Source organism: Hyla sarda, chromosome 4, assembly GCF_029499605.1.
Source record: "Hyla sarda isolate aHylSar1 chromosome 4, aHylSar1.hap1, whole genome shotgun sequence".
NCBI lineage: Eukaryota > Metazoa > Chordata > Amphibia > Anura > Hylidae > Hyla > Hyla sarda.
The window spans coordinates 343,403,724-343,414,687 of NC_079192.1; positions in this window are offsets into that span (position 1 = coordinate 343,403,724).

The window sequence follows — 10,964 nt, forward strand, 5'->3', positions numbered from 1 at the left end:
TCCCTAAGGCCTATATGGACTTCGCGGATGTTTTCTGCAAAAAACAAGCTGAGACTCTACCTCCTCACAGGCCTTATGATTGCCCTATCGACCTCCTCCCGGGTACTACTCCACCCCGGGGCAGAATTTATCCTCTCTCTGCCCCAGAGACTCTTGCCATGTCCGAATACGTCCAGGAGAATCTAAAAAAGGGCTTTATCCGTAAATCCTCCTCTCCTGCCGGAGCCGGATTTTTCTTTGTGTCCAAAAAAGATGGCTCCCTACGTCCTTGCATTGACTACCGCGGTCTTAATAAAATCACGGTTAAGAACCGCTACCCCTTACCCCTCATCTCTGAACTCTTTGATCGCCTCCAAGGTGCCCACATCTTCACTAAATTGGACTTAAGAGGCGCCTATAACCTCATCCGCATCAGAGAGGGGGACGAGTGGAAAACGGCATTTAACACCAGAGATGGACACTTTGAGTATCTGGTCATGCCCTTTGGACTGTGTAATGCCCCTGCCGTCTTCCAAGACTTTGTCAATGAAATTTTTCGTGATCTATTATACTCCTGTGTTGTGGTATATCTGGACGATATCCTAATTTTTTCTGCCAATCTAGAAGAACACCGCCAGCATGTCCGTATGGTTCTTCAGAGACTTCGTGACAACCAACTCTATGCCAAAATTGAGAAATGTCTGTTTGAATGCCAATCTCTTCCTTTTCTAGGATATTTGGTCTCTGGCCAGGGACTACAGATGGATCCAGACAAACTCTCTGCCGTCTTAAATTGGCCACGCCCCTCCGGACTCCGTGCTATCCAACGCTTTTTGGGGTTCGCCAATTATTACAGGCAATTTATTCCACATTTTTCTACCATTGTGGCTCCTATCGTGGCTTTAACCAAGAAAAATGCTGATCCCAAGTCCTGGCCTCCTCAAGCAGAAGACTCCTTTAAACGACTCAAGTCTGCCTTTTCTTCGGCTCCCGTGCTCTCCAGACCTGACCCTTCCAAACCCTTCCTATTGGAGGTTGATGCCTCCTCAGTAGGAGCTGGAGCTGTTCTTCTACAAAAAAATCCTTCCGGGCATGCTGTCACTTGTGGTTTTTTCTCTAGGACCTTCTCTCCAGCGGAGAGGAACTACTCCATCGGGGATCGAGAGCTTCTAGCCATTAAATTAGCACTTGAGGAATGGAGGCATCTGCTGGAGGGATCAAGATTTCCTGTTATTATCTACACCGACCACAAGAACCTCTCCTACCTCCAGTCGGCCCAACGGCTGAATCCTCGCCAGGCCCGGTGGTCTCTGTTCTTTGCCCGATTTAATTTTGAGATTCACTTTCGTCCTGCCGATAAGAACATTAGGGCCGATGCTCTCTCTCGTTCCTCGGATGCCTCAGAAGTTGATCTCCCTCCGCAACACATCATTCCACCTGACTGCCTGATCTCCACTTCTCCTGCCTCCATCAGGCAGACTCCTCCAGGAAAGACCTTTGTTTCTCCACGCCAACGCCTCGGAATCCTCAAATGGGGTCACTCCTCCCATCTCGCAGGTCATGCGGGCATCAAGAAATCTGTGCAACTCATCTCCCGCTTCTATTGGTGGCCGACTCTGGAGACGGATGTTGGGGACTTTGTGCGAGCCTGCACTATCTGTGCCCGGGATAAGACTCCTCGCCAGAAGCCCGCTGGTTTTCTTCATCCTCTGCCTGTCCCCGAACAGCCTTGGTCTCTGATTGGTATGGATTTTATTACTGATTTACCCCCTTCCCGTGGCAACACCGTTATTTGGGTGGTCGTTGATCGATTCTCCAAAATGGCACATTTCATCCCTCTTCCTGGTCTTCCTTCTGCGCCTCAGTTGGCTAAACAATTTTTTGTACACATTTTTCGTCTTCACGGGTTGCCTACGCAGATTGTCTCGGATAGAGGGGTCCAATTCGTGTCTAAATTCTGGAGGGCTCTCTGTAAACAACTCAAGATTAAATTAAATTTTTCCTCTGCATATCATCCCCAGTCCAATGGACAAGTAGAAAGAATTAACCAGATCCTGGGTGATTATTTGCGACATTTTGTTTCCTCCCGCCAGGATGACTGGGCAGATCTCCTTCCATGGGCCGAATTTTCGTATAACTTCAGGGTCTCTGAATCTTCCTCCAAATCCCCATTTTTCGTGGTGTACGGCCGTCACCCTCTTCCCCCCCTCCCTACCCCCTTGCCCTCTGGTCTGCCCGCTGTGGATGAAATTTCTCGTGACCTTTCCATTATATGGAGAGAGACCCAAAATTCTCTTTTACAGGCTTCTTCACGCATGAAGAGGTTCGCGGATAAGAGGAGAAGAGCTCCCCCCGTTTTTTCCCCTGGAGACAAGGTATGGCTCTCCGCTAAATATGTCCGCTTCCGTGTCCCTAGCTACAAGTTGGGACCACGCTATCTTGGTCCTTTCAAAATTTTGTGTCAAATTAATCCTGTCTCTTATAAACTTCTTCTTCCTCCTTCTCTTCGTATCCCTAATGCTTTTCACGTCTCTCTTCTCAAACCACTCATCCTCAACCGTTTTTCTCCCAAATCTGTTCCTCCCACTCCTGTTTCCGGCTCCTCGGACGTCTTCTCGGTCAAGGAAATTTTGGCTGCCAAAAAGGTCAGAGGGAAAAATTTTTTTTTAGTTGACTGGGAGGGTTGTGGTCCTGAAGAGAGATCCTGGGAACCTGAGGACAACATCCTTGACAAAAGTCTGCTCCTCAGGTTCTCAGGCTCCAAGAAGAGGGGGAGACCCAAGGGGGGGGGTACTGTTACGCCGAGCGCTCCGGGTCCCCGCTCCTCCCCGGAGCGCTCGCTTCACTCCCTCCGCTGCAGCGCTCCGGTCACGTCCTCTGACCCGGGGCGCTGCGATCCTGCTGCCAGCCGGGATGCGATTCGCGATGCGGGTAGCGCCCGCTCGCGATGCGCACCCCGGCTTCCCTACCTGACTCGCTCCCCGTCTGTTCTGTCCCGGCGCGCGCGGCCCCGCTCCCTAGGGCGCGCGCGCGCCGGGTCTCTGCGATTTAAAGGGCCACTGCGCCGCTGATTGGCGCAGTGGTTCCAATTAGGGTTTTCACCTGTGCACTTCCCTATATTACCTCACTTCCCTTGCACTCCCTTGCCGGATCTTGTTGCCTTAGTGCCAGTGAAAGCGTTCCTTGTGTGTTCCTTGCCTGTGTTTCCAGACCTTCTGCCGTTGCCCCTGACTACGATCCTTGCTGCCTGCCCCGACCTTCTGCTACGTCCGACCTTGCTTCTGCCTACTCCCTTGTACCGCGCCTATCTTCAGCAGCCAGAGAGGTGAGCCGTTGCTAGTGGATACGACCTGGTCACTACCGCCGCAGCAAGACCATCCCGCTTTGCGGCGGGCTCTGGTGAAAACCAGTAGTGGCTTAGAACCGGTCCACTAGCACGGTCCACGCCAATCCCTCTCTGGCACAGAGGGTCCACTACCTGCCAGCCGGCATCGTGACACACCCCGTACGGTTAATCTATTATACTCTCTTCTTTTAGGTAAAGTGACCTCCACTCCGCTGCCCTTCCGGAGGGGTTGGGAATTGGACCTTGGCCACCAGATCTCTGACGACGATTGGCGGGCAGCCCTACGCAATTGCCACAGATCCACTATATCCTGCAAAGCTCAGGAAACTAATTACAAAATCCTTACCAGATGGTATAGAGTGCCGGCTCTATTAGCCACATTTTATCCAGGGCTAGACGACTCGTGCTGGCGTTGCCATGCTTCTGAGGGCTCTATGTTGCATATCTGGCTGACCTGCCCGTTGTTGTCGGACTTCTGGTCCAATGTTTTCGCCATATCCTCCCACATCTCCTCGACCCCCTTACCTATGTCACCGGAGACAGCGCTATTGTCTATATTCCCACCAGGCTTGTTAAAATCCTGCTCCCAATTAGTCTCCTACCTGCTCATAGCGGCTAGGACGGTGATACCTAGACTATGGAAGTCTTCCCAGCCGCCCACTATCTCTTCCTGGCTCATGGAAGTGACACGTATTCACAGGATGGAGGAACTCCTGGCAGATTCCCCCTCCAGGCTGGGGAAATACAGCTCTACCTGGTCCCCTTGGCTGTCTTTCCTCTCTTCAAAGGAATTCGAAACCATGGGATTATCCCAAACCCTTAATATCTCTTCTACATCCACCACCCAACCCATCCATCCCCCGCCAGGTAATACTACATGAGCCACACTCGCCATGCCTCCTATCACTTGTTCTCTTACTCACAATGGTCCAGTTGAAGTCTGTGGGGGACTGGACCCCAGAGTCTGTTGCGATGTTTGTGTGGAGCGGAGACCAACCTGTGCTATACACTTTTTCCTCTTAGTCTTCCCCTCTTTGCCTCCTCCTTACCCTTCCTTTCTTTCTCTATTTTTGTACTTTCTGCTTTCTCACACCCTACATTGCCAGTATTGACTAGTAGACAACTTTCTGATGTTCTTCTTGTTGTTGCTGTATCTCTTTGGATGATATAGATTCCTCGCTCATTGTTTTTTTTTCCCTTTTGCGGAACTAGCCTCACTGTTCTGCCCATCAGCAGTCTTTCTCTCTTATAGGGAATTATTGCACTCATATTAACGAACTGTTTTATGTGTGTTCTCTGACCTACTGAGAAATGCAAGGAATGATACAGCTGTTATTTGAAACTCCCTGCGTGGAGCCCATTTTTATGCTCTACCTGGTGGTTTGTTTTCTTGTGTTAAAACCTTAATAAAATTTACTTTAAAAAAATAAATAAATAGTTAAAATAATCACCCAGCTAACAAACAAAACCATGTTTAATGAAGCATAAACTAAACCTATAAAAAGGAAGTAATAGCTGCTTTACTTGCAACAATTTTTAACTAATCTCAAACAATTGCTTACCGAAATTTGTGGAGTGCTTTTGCAGGTTCAACTTAAGTAACTCATCAATTGTTAGTGATTTTCCCTCTATTTATGTCTAAAACCAATCTAACGTTGTGTGCCACTCCCCTTATTTACCAAACAGACTGGTTTTGTGAACAATGGGTGCAGCAATTCAATGATCAAAATGTTAATGCCTAACATGTATCGACTTGCTAAAATGTTTTACTTTTACCTGTAATAAACTTACATTTTTTACTTTAGGTCTGTGTTGGTATATTACTAATGAAGACTATAAATGTACAATAATTGGTAATATATTAGTATTTGTAGCAATATTCCATAGTTTGAATTTTCTCCAAAATACGACACACAATAGGGATGAAAAATGTTGGAAAGCGGGTTAACCAAACATGAAGCACTTACTACATTTTAAATTAAAGTGAGTGCTTTGGTTTGGCCATCCCATTTCCACTAAGTTACTTGCCATGTTCAATCGAGGTAGAAGTTTTATAATATGATATCCGCACTGAAGAAGATTCATGGTAAACGTGCTAATACACAGAAAGCACTTACCTAATTTTAAATAAAAGTGAGTGCCTTAGTTTGGCCTGCCTGTTTCTGTTTTACTCTTATAAATGTTTTCAAAATATCATAGAAAAATAGGGAAGCTCAGGATAGTGATGTATCGGTGCTAATATATGGCTTTCAAATTAACTAAACAGGAAGCACTTACTGATATTGAAAATGCAAGGAAATGCCTTAGTTTAGTTTGTCTGTTGCCACTGAATATCTTTTTTTTTCACGTTACACTATAGCAATATACACAATGAGAAAACAGTAAGAGGGGTTTCGGAAAAAAAGCAGTATAGAAGATAAATAGGTAAAATCATCATCCAGCTAACAAACAAAACCATGTTTAATGAAGCATAAACCTAACCTATAAAATGGAAGTAACATTTAGCTGCTTTAGTTGCAAAGACATTTAACTAATCTCAATCAACTGCTTACCTAAATTTGTGGAGTTCTTTTGCAGGTTCAACTTAAGTAACTGATCAATTGTGAGTGGTTGTCTCTCTATTTATATGTTTGAAACCAATCTAAAGTTTATGCCACTCCCATTACTAACCAAACAGACCGGTTTTGTGAACAATGGGTGGATCAATTCAAGTGTCAAAATGTTAATGCCTAACACGTAAGCGTCTTGCTAAAATGTTTTACTTTTACCTGTAATAAACTTCCATTTTTTACTTTAGGTCTGTGTTGGTATATTACTAATGAAGAATATAAATGTGCAATAATTGGTAATATATTAGTATTTGTAACAACATTCCATAGTTTACATTTTCTCCAAAATACGACACGGAATTGGGATGGAAAATGATGGAAAGCTGGTTAACCAAACAGGAAGCACTTACTACATTTTAAATTAAAGTGAGTGCTTTGGTTTGGCCATCCCATTTCCACTAAATTAATTGCCATGTTCAATTGAGGTAGAAGTTTTATAATATGATATCCGCATTGAAGAAGATTCATGGTAAACGCGCGAATCCACACAAAAAGCACTTACCTTATTTTAAATAAAAGTGAGCACCTTAGTTTGGCCTGCCCGTTTCCATTTTTCTCTTATAAATGTTTTCAAAATATCATAGAAAAATAAGTAAGCTCAGGATAGTGATGGCATCGGTGCTAATTTATGGCTTTCAAATGAACTAAACAGGAAGCACTTATTGATATTGGAAATGCAAGGAAATGCCTTAGTTTATTCTGCCTGTTGCCACTGAATATCTTTTTCACATTACACTATAGCAAAATACACCATTAGAATGCACTAATAGGGGGTTCGGAAGAAAGCAGTATAGAAAATAAATAGTTAAAATAATCACCCAGCTAACAAACAAAACCATGTTTAATGAAGCATAAACTAAACCTATAAAAAGGAAGTAACAGTTAGCTGCTTTACTTGCAACAATTTTTAACTAATCTCAAACAATTGGTTACCGAAATTTGTGGAGTGCTTTTGCAGGTTCAACTTAAGTAACTCATCAATTTTTAGTGATTTTCCCTCTATTTCTATGTCTGAAACCAATCTAAAGTTGTGTGCCACTCCCTTTATTTACCAAACAGACCGGTTTTGTGAACAATGGGTGCAGCAATTCAATGATCAAAATGTTAATGCCTTTTTTGCTTTAGGTCTGTGTTGGTATATTACTAATGAAGGCTATAAATGTACAATAATTGGTAATATATTAGTAGTTGTAGCAAGATTCCATAGTTTGCATTTTCTCCAAAATACGACACGGAATAGGGAAGAAAAATGTTGGAAGGCAGGTTAACCAAACAGGAAGCACTTACTACATTTTAAAATAAAGTGAGTGCTTTGGGTTGGCCATCCCGTTTCCACTAAGTTACTTGCCATGTTCAATCGAGGTAGAAGTTTTATAATATATCCTCACTGAAGAAGATTCATGGTAAAAGTGCTAATACATATAAAGCACTTACATAATTTAAATAAAAGTGAGCGCCTTACTTTGGCCTGCCCGTTTCTGTTTTACTGTTATAAATGTTTACAAAATATCATAGAAAAATAGGGAAGCTCAGGATAGTTATGTACCAGTGCTAATATATGGCTTTCAAATTAACTAAACAGGAAGCCCTTACTGATATTGAAAATGCAAGGAAATGCCTTAGTTTAGTTTGCCTGTTGCCACTGAATATCTTTCTTTTTCATGTTACACTATAGCAAAATATACCATGAGAATACACTAATAGGGGGTTCGTAAAAAAAAGCAGTATATAAAATAAATAAGTAAAATCATTAGAGATGAGCGAACTTTTAAAAAATTCGATTCGGCCGATTCGTCGAATTTTCCGATAAAGTTTGTTTCGATCCGAATTTTTTTGCGGCAAATCTATATTATAAAAGGCTATTTCTAGTCTACATACAGCCTCTATAGGGGTATAGAACACTTTGCTGTGTTCTAAAATGCATATGGAGTGTGCTAGGGTAGTGAAATAATACTGTTATTCAGAATACCATGCAGATTACTGGCATCGCTTTTAAAATCACTGCCGCACAGCAGCACTATGACAGAGCCTGGTTGTGGCATCAGTGTCAGGAGACCATATAGTGACTGAATGATATAGCGTGGAGGTGTTGGCAGCATGAAGAGACCATATAGTGGCTGAATGGCACAGCGTGGAGGTGTTGGCAGCATGACACAGCTTAGATGAGACTGAAGCATGAGGACACCATATAGTGGCTGAACGACACAGCATGGAGGTGTTGGCAGCATGAGGAGACCATATAGTGGCTGAATGGCACAGCGTGGAGGTGTTGGCAGCATGAGGACACCATATAGTGGCTGAATGACAAAGCATGGAGGTGTTGGCAGCATGAGGAGACCATATAGTGGCTGAATGGCACAGCTTGGAGGTGTTGGCAGCATGAGGACACCATATAGTGGCTGAATGACACAGCATGGACATGTTGTCAGCATGAGGAGACCATATAGTGGCTGAATGACACAGCATGGAGGTGTTGGCAGCATGAGGAGACCATATAGTGGATGAATGGCACAGCCCAGAGTTTCCAGCAACATGAGTAGGCACTAGGCCTTCACAATCCCTAAGATTAAAAGATTAATTAAGAAATTCAAACTGAAGATTTTGGATAGCGGGTGCTACCTATAAGAAAATTTGAAATTCCCAGACCCAGGCCCCACAGCGGCATAAGTAACCCATATATTGCCTGAATGACACAGCCTGGAGTTGGCTGATGCACGAGTACACACCAGGGCTTCACAAACCCCCCCGAAAAACACCCCAATTTTAGACATTTTTGAAAAAGATTTTGGAAAGCGGGGGCAACCAAAGAGAAAATTTGAAATTCCCAGGCCCAACAGTGCCATCATTTTTTTATTTGAAATTTAAAACAACCTTTGCGTGTCCCGGACCCCAGCGTGTGGGTACGAAGGACCAAATCCAACAAGTCCCCACAGTGCTCATGTGGCCGTGAGATTTAGGCGCAACGTCTCCATTGCCCTGACCGGCCATTGTTTCCAAGACTTCTCGCCAAGGCAAACCATGTGAAGAACAGCGTGACACCGCACGCCTGCACACATGGTATGCTGTAGGGCCACTGACACTTGTCCGGGCAGTGGAGGCTGGGGAGGCGGAGTAGCACACTGTCGCAGGACCAACGGTCTGACAGAGTGTAGCAGGAAGCAGCATTGAGTACACACCAGGGCTTCAGAATCCCCCCCCCCAAAAAAAAAACATTTTTTAAATAATTTTAAGAATATTTAGGACAGCGGGTGCTACCTATATATTGGCTGAATGAAACAGCCTGGAGTTGGCTGATGCATGAGTACACACTAGGGCTTCACAATCCCTCCAATTTTTGAAAAAGATTTTGGATAGCGGGTGCTACCTATGAGAAAACTTGAAATTTCCAGACCCAGGCCCCACAGCGGCATGGGTAACCCATATATTGCCTGAATGACACAGCCTGGAGTTGGCTGACGCACAAGTACACACCAGGGCTTCACAATCCCCCCCCAAAAAAACACCACAATTGTAGAAATTTATTTACCAGACCCAGGCCCAGCAGCGCCATCAGTAAACCATATATTGCCTGAATGTGTCAGTCTGGAGTTGGCTGATGCAAGAGTACGCACCAAAGCTTCACAATCTCTAATAAAAAAGACCAAGATTTTTGCCGAAAAATTTTCGCGAAAATTTAGGACAGCGAGTGCTCTCTGTGTATTACCAGAATGACGCAGCCTGGAGTTGGATTTTAGTTGGAGTTGAAATTTAAATCAAAATTTGTGTCCCGGACCACGCCGGTACAAAGGACCTAATCTCACAAGCACCCACAGGGCTCATGTCGCCATATGATGTTGGCGCAAAGTCTCCATAGCCCTAACCGGCCATTTTTTGTTTTTGTACCTTTGTTTAAAAACAAGCGCATATCCAAGAGTCCAGAAGACTCTATAATGCAGGACGGTGGACCACCAAAAGACATTCTTCTATAAAATATTTTTTTATGAAATAAAGAAGCAGAGTTCATCCCTCTGCGTATTTTTTTTTTGTTGAAAATGTTACTTTAAAAAATCACACGCAACAATCGTTCAATGGTGTAATGGTTATTATTGTGGAAAATTCCAGTTTATTACTGTGATAATTATCAGAAAATATGAAAAAAAAACACTACCCAAGAGTGTTTAATAACCCCATACATTGCACCATAAATGTTGAAATTTTAATTAAGCATGTATGTGTATATTTCAAAAATCCTAAAATTAAAGGCCCAAGCCCAGAAGCATCATGAAGTCAAGTAGTTCCTGAAAGACACAGGAAAAGTCAGGAGTAGGCATCAGCAGTACCCAAGAGGCTTTCATAACCCCTTACGTTGCACGATCACTCGCGAGATCGAGCAATAACAGGTGTGTTATGCCCTCAGATGTATGGGGCTGCACGCGCACTACACTGAATGGACCAGCGTGTGTCTATCCTTCACCGACAGGTGCTGGTAACCCGCTGAACCCCGTTCAGAATAGGGATTAGGGATTGCAATTATTTGCCAGGAAAGAAGAATCACAATTAAGTGTGGGTCATAAGCTCGGGTTCATTAAGTCCCTGCCCTTTGTACACACCGCATGTCTCTACTACCAATTGGATGGTTTAGTGAGGTCCTCAGATCGGCCCCGGCGGGGTAGGAGAAGGCTCTAGCAGAGCCCCGAGATTTAAAGATCATTGTTGAAATTTGCATTAAGCATGTATTAGCTACTGCTAAACTTTCAAAAACTGAAGGCCCAAGGCCTGAGGCATCAGGGAGGCAATTATTTCCTTAAAGACACAAAATGAGTCAGGAGCAGTCATTCGCAGTACCCAAGAGGGTTTCATAACCAACTCCTTACATTTAAAGATCAATGTTGAAATTTGCATTAAGCATGTATTTAGCATCTGCTGGTTCAGGTCCTGCTCCATGTCTGCTGCTGATGAGTTGCTTCACTATGCGGGTGAAGAAAGCTACTCATCAGCGACTCAGGCTGCTGCTGATTGAGCTGGTACTGCTCCTGCCACCCCTCCCCTCC